This window comes from Grus americana, chromosome 14, assembly GCF_028858705.1.
Source record: "Grus americana isolate bGruAme1 chromosome 14, bGruAme1.mat, whole genome shotgun sequence".
Taxonomy (NCBI): domain Eukaryota; kingdom Metazoa; phylum Chordata; class Aves; order Gruiformes; family Gruidae; genus Grus; species Grus americana.
In genome coordinates, this window is record NC_072865.1 from 5,664,491 (window position 1) to 5,678,561 (window position 14,071).

General features: G+C 46.6%; 1 protein-coding gene across 2 annotated transcripts in view; it reads right to left on the bottom strand.

Annotated features, from left to right (window-relative positions):
* RASGEF1C (RasGEF domain family member 1C) overlaps positions 1 to 14,071 on the bottom strand; it is a 76,186-nt gene that overhangs the window by 61,440 nt on the left and 675 nt on the right. The window contains exon 1 of one of the 2 annotated variants that reach the window (XM_054841990.1): positions 12,475 to 12,600. The exons of the other annotated variant lie outside the window; for it this stretch is intronic. The gene's annotated coding sequence lies outside the window, so the exon portion shown is untranslated. Of the gene's footprint in view, positions 1 to 12,474; positions 12,601 to 14,071 lie in introns of those variants that run through there. 2 annotated transcript variants of the gene reach the window in all.

Sequence of the window (14,071 nt, forward strand, 5' to 3'; positions counted from 1 at the left end):
TTTTTTCTCCTTTTCTTATTTTTTCCGATATTCTCCCTTTGCTTTATAATATTCTAGACTAAAGACTGTTTGCATTCCTAATGATAGTTCATATTAGCTCATATCTCTTCCATTTCTAGTAACGAACCTAGCCCTCTTCTACTCTACTGGGAAAAAACTTTTCAATATTTTAAGCACTCACAGAACGCAGAAGGACCTACACACAGTCTCTTGGGAATCAAATAGCGCGCATTCACAGCGGGGAGATAAGCCATTGTAAAAGCTGATGGGTTTTGGGTTTTGTTTTTTTTTTTTTTAAAGCTGGTCTATTGATAAAGGAAGACCTCAGCCTCACTCCCTGCTGTCACAAACCCATACGGGGAACTGTGGGATGAGCCATGCCCTGGACCCACAGCATTCATTTTGCTGGCACAGAAAGGGAACAGACCATCTGTGGTTTCATCACATGGGCAGGACCATTCTCCAGCCCATGTCAGCCCAGCTCTGCTTTGGGACTCTGGCCCCAGGTGTGAGCAGAAGGTGTTTTCCCATTGAATTGGCCAGGCAGGTGCAGTGTCCCCATTCATGGCTCCGGTGCTGTGGAAACCAGGAACTATCTGTAGTAACTGGGAGAGAAATTGGGCAAACCCATTCCCCTTCTCAGCTCCAAGACACGGTGGGGACTTCAGCCAAAGCCATGTGAAAGACCCAAGTGAAACGCCTTTCCCCTGGGAGGCAGTTTAAGAGCAAGACCTGCTAATTTGAAACAGTCAGTTTTCACTACTTTCCCTACAATTTGTTTTGATTCCCCTTTCCATCCCTCTAGGACACCCCTGGCTGGCTCCTGCCTTCAGTCCAGGTACGTTTTTCCAAATGACATCAGTGCAAGCTTGTGCAAGGTGACATGTGAACTGCACCTAGACAGAGATGAACACCAGGATCCTAACTGCGCTCTTTATTCAGACACTGGAAAACCATTCGCACACTCATGCTCATTGGCTTTCCCAAGCCTTTGCAACAGAGGACTGAGATTTGTCTCTAAGCTCCACAGGAAGGCCTGCACTGAGGGAGAGTTTCTGCAGTCACCATGATGGAAGATGGGGAGCAGATCTCTTCTTCCCTTTGCAACTGAATGGCAGCTGCTCCCCAGATCACAAAGCACCCCAGGGTGCCAATGGGACAGGTCAGCACCCTCCCTTCCCTGCCTTTAGGAGCCTGGTGCAGGGAACACTGCCAGACTCGTGCAGTATGTGTTTGCCCTCCCAAGGAAGGGAAAAGGCACAATATAGCCCACAGGAAGAGCGATGCAAGACTCAGGGGACCAGTTCAGCTTTTAGGGTGCCAGCACTTAACTCTTGTGCTCTGCTACATCACACGGCAGCCTCTAGACAAGTCCCATAATCTCACTGTCCCTCTGTTTCCGTCTATCAAAAGTGGATAACAGCCTGTCTCTAACATGGAAGGGCGCCTTGATAAATGCACTAATTATCACCAGACACCCCGCCCAGCAAGTGAGAAAATAAAGGCCATTTATTCGCCTAAAAATCTTCTTGTTATAAAACCACTACCAGAAAACTACAAATCAAGACCCTGGGACCTGATTTAATCAAATCAATGAGAATTATATCATTAATTTATAAGAAAGCTCAAACCTAACAGGAAATTGTTTATATTGACCAGTATACAAAATCCTTTCATCTGCTGAGAGCAAATGTGTTTTTATTATTCTTAGCACTGCAGAAGACTCATCGAGCTGCTCAGTGGTACCTCTGCTATCAAAGAGCCCATGCAGCCCAGCTGCACCTCCGCTGCTCCATTTGTCATCTCAATGCACCATTTGTTCCTCAGAACACAGATTGTCTTACACAAAGCAGTTGTCGTGCGTCTTCCCAGTCCCTGCCATCTCAAGCACTTTACACATTCCTCTCCACACATGCTCATAAAAATCACTTGCCGTAAGAGTTTTTTAAATGGGGCTTGTCAAAACCTCGAGATAGGTGTGCACAACAGAACCTCAGATTTCTTATACTACTTACTGAAACACCCACACACACAGCCTTATGCAATAGGCTTTTCTTTCCACAACATACCACTGAGGTATTTGTGAAGGAGAACCACCCTGTTGGGAGGGGAGGCAAGAGAGACACAACAATCTTAAGAGGTAACTTCATCTATATAAAAGCCTACAAAAAGTAAAACCTGGCTATCTGTAACAGAAACAATTAGGAAGTGATTTAAAGTAGTGTGCAAACAGTTTCAGCGGTTGGTTGAACACCACCTTTAAAATACAAACATTTGGCAGGCTATTTATAGCCCGTGGGGAAAAGCTCCTGACATCCCCTTCCGAAGCACAGCAGGCCATAGTCTATTCGCAGTGAAGAACATAAATTGTGAGCAACTCCAATGGACATGAACAAGTCACTGGATTTATCTCGATTTAACTGGTTTCAGAAAACTTAAAGAAGCGATACTCAAGACAAGCGCTCTCCATCTCAAAGCCACTCAAACCCTTACCAGACCAGCTATCGTGTAGATAGCAATTGCCAATTTATTGACTGAAAAACGCTGTGGATCAAGCCTTAGTATTTCCTAATATCTCTCCTGAAATTGGCCTTTAATGGTCCAATCCAACTCCCATTAATGAGAAAGGAACAACATCTATTTCCTTTAATGGAGCTGAATGAAGTGGTAGCAGTTAGCATCTGATCAGGAAAAATAAAACATTTGGACCAATTAGTCTTACTGGCTGCATTTCAGCTGATATGAAAACTACAAATCTAGGACTACAACAGAGAATTTCAATTATATTGCTGATTCCAAACTAAAAAAGAAAAAAAAAAGGGGGGGAGTTGTGAAGTGAAAACCCACTTCTCATTCACTTGGGTGCAATTCAGAAGTAACCCTGGCAGAGCCAGGGCAGCTCCAGGAACATACATACGAAGTGACAGGGAAATCCAACCTACTATTCACATCACATATTTCATGCTTCTTTCTATTTCACAGTAATACACCAAGTTAAGCCGCTTATTAGATGGGCACATTCTCCTAACCACAGCCAGACTTATACTTTATGCTGGGCTCACCATCAGTACTGACTGCCCTTTAATCATAATTCTGCTGTCATTTGTGGTTCCACTTCGGAAGATACTTGCTCTAACACACAAACTGGATAGCTGTTAGCACTGCTGTACCCCAGAAGAGAGAGGCATATGTGTAATGCCAAGAGAGGGACTTCCCTATTTATACAAACCTCTTGCACATTTTCCTAACAATCTATACTCTCAAATACTTCTCTTGGCCTACATGACATTGTGGCACATGCTTCCAAGCCCCACAGCACACCAATTTGCAAATAATGACCTTCCTGAAATGACCTAATAACAGCTAGTAACTGTACCATAAAGAACAAAAATGCTGTTGCACAGAAGGTCTTTCACGGAACCAAAAAAAGACCAAGCTTTTATTAGCGGAATCACTAATGGACACATGGTCCTTAAGTGATCCATTTATTTTTAAGAAATGCCTATTTTCAGTTAATGAAATTATCCTAGAAAACAAAAACAAACCCCAAACAGCAATTTTAAAAGACACACTGCAGTCTGGCAGCTTATGAATGAAATGCTCCGTAGGTGTTTGTGTACATTTATAATTTACCACACCACATTAAGAAGTAAGACAACTGCAAATGACAAGCTGATGCTTTCCCAGCTGTGTACACTATGTAATGATAACTTCTACCAGGGCTTCGCCAGCCTCCTGACCAACTTCTCACTTGGGAAACAGACAGAAGGATCCAAAAGATCCAAATCACCTCCAACAACTGAGTTACAAACAGCAGTAACTCTTTTTATAAAGTCTGTATTGTGGGTGTTTTAAAGCAATACACACTGAACATCTGAAATGCTGCTTAACATACGCACACACCAGGAACAAGAGCACAAATCCTGTCCCTGACACACAGAATGAGTGTACAAGGTTTGCGCTGGCAGTCTCCACAGAGGCAGAGAGGATCAGAAGTCTCTCCTCCAGGTCTTGGCAAAGCAGCAGCCATGAGAGAGGCTCCTAACCTTGTCCTCCAGCAGCACTCGGAGATGGGGAGCACTTATTGCACCTCTCACTCTGTCTCCTCTCCTTGGAGCAGACAGAAAGATGCTAGGGGACACTGCTCCTTAGCAGGACAATACCATGGCCTGTTGCCTGGTTCTCACCTCTTGCGTGTTGTGTGCACGAGGCATGAGTGGTACACTTACGCCTAAGTTCTCCCCCGTGTCCTGAAAGAGAAGGGTCCCATCTCACCTTGCTCTACTCCAGACCTTGCTTTCAAGCTGCATCCCAAACGTGTGTAAAATCACTGCTAATCTCAGAGAGAGGCAGACATACATATCTGACAGCTCACGTAGGACCAAAGAGCCAAGTACCTGACATGGCAGTAAGAAAAGGTCTCTTCCCTAAACAGCCAACAGCCCATGGCCTTCACCTGCAAATGTCCAGGCTCAGATACTGTCCCTACTGACTTCTGAAGAACTGCTCACATGCCCCAAATTGTTCAACTATTTAAAATGTCTGCAAGATTACAGGTTTAATATACATGTCAATTTGTCATGGCAATGTGTTTAAAAGAGAGCAGAGTGGAGAGTGTTCAAGCCCTGATCTTCCCAACCTTGCTTGTTTCCTGACTTGTGTTGGATGTGATTGATGCAGTAACCATTATTAAAGTAACAAACAGATTTTAAAAACCCCAAACAACCAAATCCAAAACAACCTCAAAACAAAAACAAACCCTACTTCAGCACAGAACTACTTGATTCTGTCAGATCAGGCCTCTGACCCAGTGCCATGACCCAAAATAAGCCAAATTAACTCCTCCACCTGCCTTTCACTTTGCTTCCCCCTCCTGCCCCTTTTTTCTGCTAATAGGTATTGTACCTTACCCCAACCTTTAAGAAAAACACAGAAAATCTCACTATGTCTGTGACTGGGTGACAGTGGGGGTCACGTTAGAGACCTCCAAACATCTCCATCTATTAAAAGCACTGGACTTGCAGGAGCTCCAGCTGTTAGATAGCATGAAGGGAAACAGGAACAAGCCACTAAAGTAAAAAGCACAACCAGCCTGTAAGCACATAGTCAACACAAAGATTTTAAGGCTTCATACCCCAAACCCAAAGGGTGCTGCTTTCTGAAGAGGTGAAAGCCGGAACCACGGACACTGGGACTGCAGGGTCAGCCCCACTGGAACACGGCACCAGACGCAGCCAGCCACGTACTCAGCTTTAAACATGCTCCTAGCCCAGGAAGAAGCCTCTAGATGCAGTTTTAAGCACATAACTAATCCTATGAAACTTAGCAAGTTCTTTACGTTCTCACCAGAAGTAGACTCAATTTAACTGTGCACACAAGTGCCTCACTGATTCAGGCCTCACACAGTGACAGGATAATTTATACAACTTTCACATGTTTCTTGATCTTTCAAACTGAATTGCTCTATTGCATCCACTGTTTGCAGTTGCACCTGTAACCTCAGTGAATTATTTCATACTGTGTCATCCTAATGGCCGAATCATAAGTGACCCACATAATTGTAATCCCAAGATCCCTTCCGTGCACGTGGATGGATAAGGAAGCTCTGCAGAGTTGCAGTTCCACAAACAAGATGATGGATTTGAATGAAGCGATGAAAAAACCCCAGATCTCAACAGCCATCTTTGTTCTCCTCAGACCCATTGAGTACACATAGCATCTTGCCTGTATTCCTGCTTCAGTACAGCTAAAGTCCCCGGCAACAATGCTGGGACGGCCACTGAGCCCCAGTGCTTTCAGTGGGCACCTCCTCCAGTCCACAGGGCACAGCAAGGGGTTGTGTGAAGATGTTCTTTGCCTGAAGGCTGCTCTCTTGCCCACCTTCTATACCCCTGCATGATCCTCCTTCCTACACACTCTCCTGACCTCCAGCCCTGCAGAAAGCATCAGGCATTTGCCAGCACCAGTGTGGAACATTGCAGCTTCCTGCACTTGTGGCCTTCTCTTCCATCTGCTTTGATTTGTGGAAAATAAAGTCTCTGAAACGTAAGCCCCAAGCCCGGGTGACTGGGCCATACATGGTATATGGTGTTTATACACATGCATTAGAACAGGCTATACATACACGTTCAAAATAGCTGTAATCAGGAAATGAGCCATGAAACGTGTAAGCAATGGCACATTAATAATCTGTTTTATAGCTTAAATGAGAATCTTTGGAATTTCACAGCCAGAGACTTTTAAATAGGTCAAAAATGTGGTAATCACACTTAATGATTGCACTGTGATGTACACTGCATCAGAGCTAGGAGTGAGGAAACCTGAGCAGAATGGATATGAACTACTGGCACATGCAAAAAAGCATTTAACAAATCTCAAGTAATTTTTATACCAAGAGCAAAACACATAGCCCAAGCCAGAAGGGTTTTTTTTGCTTCTGGTTCTGCTCTTCAGAAATGAGCTGCGACATTGCATACGGTCACAGAGATCAAATGCTGTGCCTCTATATCTTCCTTTTAGTTGGCACTGCAGATTAGCAAATCTCCGGATTTGACCACCTGTAAGTGGTGAGCATTTAGTGGTGAAAAGAAAGCCTTCCCCAACTGAGGAAAATGTTTATTTAATGTACTTGCCCATGCACATTTCACCCCAGGTAGACAGAGTTGAAACACATTCCTGGGTATCAGCATTTTGAGTTCTTTTAAAGAAAAGAGTAAAAATCCACAGACCAATTGCAGTAATCTTCTAGGCTGCCAATCAGGGAAACCCTTCACAATTTTTCTAAGTTTAGACACGTGCTTATGTTCTCTTTACACCAACCTGACTTTAGGTACGACAAACCTGATGGAAAAATTGTGGAAAGAATGAGAATTTCAGCAAAATAGACAGTCACTGCTAATTAATCCTGTCCTGCCAAGCTGCTGAGGCAGAACCAGAAAGGTAAACCAAGAGAAAAATAAACCAGCTATATTCTGTGGAAACAAAGTCAATGTTTGTGTACTGTGAAAGTACAAAGTCAGCAGGGGAGATTGCTTGGAAGCTTATAAGAAAGCAGGAGAGAAATGTTTTTTTGTTTTCTTTTTTCCTCCAGTCAAACTTGGCTTCTTCTAAAAAACAAAGCAAGGCAAAAGATGAAAGGCCTTCTTTTCTGAAGCCAAAGATGAAGAATACAAAGAATATTAATGACTAACAAGTCTGTCTGTAAATGCCATGAGCTTAGCTGTAGTAGCGACAAAAAGGAAGAACAGCACTGCTATTAACTAATGAAGTTTCTGATCTAACAAGCAGTGATGAAGGCTGATTGGGTCATTTATGGCAGGGAGCGTTAGTTCGAAAGAACAGAGGTTTCATATGGAGGATAAAAGGAAAGAGGGAAAGATGCCATTATATACATGCAAAAGCTCAGGATGGTTGTGGTTCATTCACAAAGCACATAAAGGTAGTAAATTCCCAATTAGGGCTTGTCTGTCCCTTACGCATGTTTCTATGCACATTACACCAGACAGCCAATCTGCAGGAAACTCGAGAATTTTTGCAAATTTGTCACTTGCCTTATATCACACAACATTGTATTTTGATGAATCGCATTGCCTAAAGCAAAACTTCAAAATACACGGAAGCCTGCCTTTGTCACCATCATTTGATCTGGCATAAGCGTGCCCGGCCACTGCAGCTTCCCAGGACCCCAGCACCCCCCCAGCAGTCCAGGAGGGTCTTACTGGGAGGTAGGCACCAGCCTCTTGCCTCTGCACTGCCCTGCGCAAGCGCAGCCATGCAAGATCAGTGCAAAACATATTCCTCCGTGTTTGAAGTTTGTCCGTTCTCTTTTGAGAGATTCTTCTAACTTAAGGAAATGAAGCACAATAAAACCAAGAAGAAAAAAACAACCCCAAACCAAAAAACCAAACAAGTCAGAGTCAAAGGCAACACGACACAAACTTCAGATTTGGAAACTGATTCATTTGCCAGCTCATAGGCGTACACACCTAGCGTGTCTATATTTATATGCATGGACTCAGGCTCTCTGCTGTGTAAATGCATTCTGAGTATTTTTAAATCATCAAGAAATCAAGAATCACTGCACTTACAGGAGAGAATACTGAAAAAAAACCCCTTTCTTTAAGCTGTGACCGTTCAGGTTAGAGGACTCTTGACACAGCAGCTCTCCTTGCAACATCCAGCAAGACTGAGAGCCAGGACGCGTATGAAATTTTCTCTGAGATTCTTGACAGGCCGCTGCTCACTCCTGCAGACAGATCGTATTTTCAATTGGAGTTTGATCCAGTAGATGATATGAGAAGCCTTTGTGTTGGGATGGAAATCTGGGGAGCATTCTGATCCTCTGAAAGATGGCAATGTTTAACGAAATACTGCCGGAGAGCTGTGCTGCTGCCCCCGCCTTACCAGCCTGAGAATTAAAGGCTGCTAGTTCAATGCCCAGCTTTGTCCATAACCCACAGTGGTCCCAGAAGATCACCAAACTCTCTCAGCATCTCCTTCTGGAAAACGGGGATAACAACACGTCTCAGCAGCATCACTAAGGTTTGTTAATGCTCATAAGCACTTTGTAGATAAGGAACATCAAGACAGCAGTTAGCAGAGGGATTTGGGGCACAAACAGACATAAATCCAAAGTACTCATATCATATACTCTTTTCAGACAAGCATAGCAGCAGATCTCCCTGCATTTAGCAGTTGTGGGCTCCATCCTCTCAACATACTGAGCACTCTGCCTTTGATCCAAAAAATGAGTCCGGGGAGAATATTCACATGTTTAATGTTAATCATATGCTTAAATCCTCTGAATCTATAAAGAGAGTAAAAGAGAAAAATGTTCCCCAGCTCCAAAACAAACACAAAGTCCCAGAAGTTATATTTAGGACATGAGCAAACATTTGACCAGCAGAGGAAAGGCCTTTGCTACACACCTGATAAGCTTCTGCATCCCTGAAGAAACCTGCAGGTGGGAAAAGTATCTGGAGTGAGTTTGTTTAGACCAAACATTTCTAACATAACCAATGTGATGCCATCAGAAAGAAGAACCCCAGAGTATTTGAACTACCATTCCAAAGGGAGACCAGATCTTGAGCAAGGAAATGAGAAAAAAGAATAAAGTTTACTCATCACACATTTGAACTCATGATTATGAATTTATTTGCTACTATTAATTCCTTCATTTATAAACTTTCTACTGTGAGGGAACAGGTCTTCCTCAGCAGACAGGCACTACCACTCAGACTGCACAAACACCCTGTGCCTTGCAGCAGCACCTAGAAAGCATCTTCTCCTAACTATCTGCATCAGAAAGCAACTTAAACACTCACCAAAACGCTTTTAACTCCGCCCTTAAAGCCTTGTTCATATTAAGCACTCACTTGCGCGCTCTCATTTTTGTTATCCAAAACATCTTATTTTTACATCCTGCTGAACTCCTGGCCTAGCTGATGGCTTGGGGTGACAAGTCTCCTGCGCTCGCTGGCTGGAGTGTCCAGAAGTCTCTGCTCTTGCACCAACCCCACCTTGACTCGTTTCCTGCAAGCGAATCAGGTCAGCAGAGCGAGGACACAGCGCTCCTTTTGCACAGGTGAGCTGAGCATGGCAAGAGCAGGTCCCTGCAGCATTAGGGTGCACTGAGCTCCACGTGGTTACAGACACACTCCTGCAGAGCAGAGCGCTACATCCATGACTGTAAGCATGGACATAACCCCAACCAGATCAGCATCTGCAGCATAACTGGCTTCCAGAGATGATTGTCAAAACCCTGTTAAACCATCATGTATAGCAAGAAAAGCCTCAGGCAATTAAAGGACCACTATCCAGAGCTTGATTGCTTTAGCAGATCCGTAAACATTATCCAGCTTACAGCAACATCACGCTTCGCCAGTGATGTGAAAAGGACAAATCACTCTCACCAGTGTAAGTCACCCAAGATGTTAAATAAGGCTGCTAATTATTTCAAAGGATTTTAAAAGAATCCTTTAAGATTATTGTCCCCAAATTTGACTAAATAACACTTCAAATCCTTTCAATTGAACATCATTAGGGGAAGTTGACTTGATGGTATAATAGAAACGTTCTCTCCTCAACTAATGGCTTTTTGAGAAGTGTGCTGTATTTTAACAGTACACACCACTTCTAACTTAGTAAACCAGAGGGAACTGTAGCAGTCACACCTTACAAAGTGCTAACAAGGTTATTATCTTCCTTGGTTGGCTATACAAAACGCCGTGCCTCAGAGGAGGCAGATGCATATTCCTACCTTTACCTGCCATAAACCGAGAACCACGAGGGGATGGAATTACGCTGGGTGAGGCTGTAAGCAGTCCAAGGGAAGTTAACATAGCAGTACAAGCACTGGTCTTCTCAACCTGCTTTGCAAAACACTTTGCTGTCCCAATGTTTGTAGGTACTACAGAGCACCACAAAGTTCACTGCTATTGCAACTCATTAGCATGAGCTGCCAGACCCCACCCCTGGGGAAACCCTCTGGAGAGGGCTGAATGCCCCAGGTGGGACCATTGTGACTTTCTCCTCATTTTCCTGGAGGACGAAGCACTGTCTCTCATGATGGGGTAAACTACAAGGCATCACTGCAAGCCTGTGCAGCCTCTGACACTAAGATAAGACCTCTTAGAGAGGTCTTAGTTAATGCTTTGTTCTGTGCCTCCACTAGTATCACCCAGGAGGGCAGCTCTAACAGACCTCACTGCCAGGCACTTTCCCCTAGCTAGAGCCTTGACCCCTCCTTTGCTCTATCATTTCTTTGTTGTAATCTATAAAGAGCCGGAGAGTAACAAATGAATGCACTCCCCATCCTCACTCCTTTACCCAGTCATCCTTCCCCATCCTACACGTGCAGTCCACTCCTCCTCCCATCCCTAAAACACTAAGTGAGATTTAAAGAGTCCTAGAAAGCAGAGCACCAGCAAAGTGCATCTTTCAATGCCAAGGAGGGCAGAGACACCTCCAGGCAGGTGCCATGGGCTGCACCACAGAGCACAGGTATTCCGCAGCAGGAGCTGAACCTGGGTAAGGACTGCTGGAATACACCTTTTGTGCTATATTGGCTTGAGAGCAATAATTAAATTCCAGTCTAATTTCCTTTTGATCTACAGCTCTAACTCCTGAATGACTCCCATTAAGTCAATTACCAATGCGGTATCACGCTGGATTTTTGCCTTAAATAAGGAACCCATGAAGCTACCAAAACAATGACAATCTTTTTATCTGTGAAATACCTGCCCAGGAAATTTATTCTGTGGAATATAAGTGTCACTATTTTAGGTTTCAGTAACAAACAAGATGTGCCACCACCACTCTACTCGGAAAACACAGGGGCAGGGAACTGTATTAAAGGACCATCAAGTCTAGAAAATACAATCTGAGCACAAATGGTTCCTCCTCTGCCCTTCTCTTTTCTCCCCTCATCTCCCAGTGCTTCATGCTGTGCCAGAGCATCGCTGAGGGACCAGTGCCCAGTGTGGGTCCTCACACAAGCCACCAAAACACCCCAAGCTATACAGTGTCACCCAGGAATACCCTGTGTATTAAAGCCATCACTGACGGGGTCTGTGCAGCTGCTCCTACGTCCTGTTAATCAGGTACTATGGACATGCTCATGCTGTAAGCACATCTTTGACATAACATAGCATGACAATTTCTTCGGAGTCACAGAAATGCAGAGCATACAAATAAACCTGAACGCTGAAACCATTTCATTGTTCACAAAAATATGCACGTTGCACCTGTTACAACCAAGGGCACTGCCTGTGCCTTGGAGCTGATTATTTCAGCCTCTAACAAGCCTGTCTGTCTTGGAGGACTGTTAAATTCCAGGAGTAAATACAGCACAATAGAATTATTTTACAAAAAGAAATCATTACCAATTATACAGAGAAAGATCTTTAAACCCAAGGGAAAGAAAACAGTCCTCAAACTGACATTTTTCCCCTGAGCTGCTTTCAACCGCTGAGTCAGTTTAAATTAAATTTAGCCAAAAGAAAATAACTCCAAGATTGATATTGCTAAAGTCCGACCCCGAAACAAATGTTTGGGAGTCCAACTGCAACCCGCCCTGCCCAGGGCACCTTACGAGAGGCAGGCAGGACGCTCGCCGCGGCACGACCATGGAGCGCTCTCCCAAACCCCATCCCGCAGGAAGGGCCAGCCCGCAGAGCCGACGCTCCCGCAGCCCCCGATGGGAGCCGGAGCCACGCCGCAGGGAGCAGGTGGCAGAACCGGGCGGCGAGCCGGTCCCTACAGCCCAGCCCCGGCGCCGCCGCCGCCAGCCGGGCCCCCGCCGCCAACACGCGTGGGGCGCCGGGGAAGGGGAGTGATTTTTACGCGGAGAGAGGGAAACGGAGGAGCGCGGGAGAAGGAGGCAGCATCCCCGGCTGCGGCAGCGCGGTGCGGGCTGCCGGTGGGCAGGGTGCTGGGGGAGGGAAGGGGACCGGGACCGGTCGCGGCGGGACTCACCGAGCTACGCGCGCCTGCTGCCCCCGCTGCCGTCCATGGGGGCGGCGGGGGGACGGGAGCCCGCTGCGGGCGAGAGCCGCCCCAGGATCCGCCGCATCTGCCCGCCGCCGCCGCGGAGGAGGAGGAGGAAGAGGAGACCGCGCCGCACCGCCCCGGAGCCCCAGCGCAGCCCGGCCGCAGAGCGCCGCCTGCCCGCCGTGCCCGGGATGGGACCGGCTGCGGCGGGAGGGGCGGCCCGGCCGCGGGGGCAGGTGCAGCCACCCGGGCGGGGGGTGGGGGGGGTGGGGGAGAAGCGGCGCGACAGGGCCAGGAGCCGGGCGCGGCCCCGGGGCGGCGCAGCTGCCGGAGCGGGACCGGCTGAGCCCGGGGCGGTGGCGCCGGCGGCCGTGCGCGGTAAGGGGGGGGCAAGGAGCGGCTGGAAGCGCCTGTGCATAACGTGGTCAGGCGTGAATCCGCCCCGCGAGGGCTTTTAATGAAGTACAGATGTTCCCTAATATAATTATATCGTCCTCTTCCTGATAATTGGCTTTGGCAGTCGTGCTGATCGAAATCCCCCCGCGCGGCTGCCGTACATCCCCTCCCTCCCGCTCGCTCCGCGGCAGCGGGGAGCTGCCCCCCCCCCCCCCGCAACCCCCAGCCTGTGGGAGAGACCCCCGTATCCCCAGGTCCCTCACTCCTGTGAACCCCACGTTTAGAGACCTGTCATTGCAATGGAAGCTTTTGGCTCACAGCGGGAGAAAATAAGGGGCAATGTTTATTTACTTATTTCTTAAAGTGTGTGTCTTTAGAAAGCAAAATGATTGGGCCACTTGTAGGGACAGAGCACAAACCATCTCCATTTTCCAAATAAAAGGTTACAGCAAATGTTGGGGAAGGGCCATCTTATTGAACAGGAGCACAGCACCGCCTTAGGCTGGCACCAGAGGATGTCCTGGCTGGATGAGCAGGACGAGCACCCCCCTCTGCTGCTCCTTTGCTCTACCTGTGCTCTCAATAGGCCCAGGTGAGCTGCAGCTGGTTAAAACACTCCAGTTCTCCCCAGCTCAGTTCATCTTTAGAGAAATTGCCCCACGAGGACACGCTAATACAAGCCAGATGCGTGGGCGTTTTATGCATGTATGTGGGGAAAATGGATCAAACCCACAAATTCATCTTGCAGAGGACAAGGAGCCAACTCAAGGTAATGATTTCTAGTCGCTACAGGCCCCAGACCAGACTTCTTTCACCCAATGATTCAAAGCGGAAACATGGCCATGCCATGCCTGCTGACACTTGGTCACTATGAGGAGTGTAAATACTTCAGATAAGCAGGATTAGGGAATTCTCCTAATCCAGGGTTGCAGAGGGGAGCAGCAGACAGCTGGCACATCTGTACCTCTCTCCATACGTCAGCCCTGGCAGTGTCTAAGGGGTTAGGCATTCCTGTGTGTTAAAACGCAGGTTGCTCTCCCAAAAGAGAATACATCCTGCCCCCTCGTCTTGTGCAGTCCAGGTTCTCAGTCATCACCCTCTATCAGCTTCTTTCTGTTTTAAGTGAAGGCAAGTGAATACTGTACTTTCAAGCAAAGGCCAACTTCTCAGCCCAAGCACACAGTAA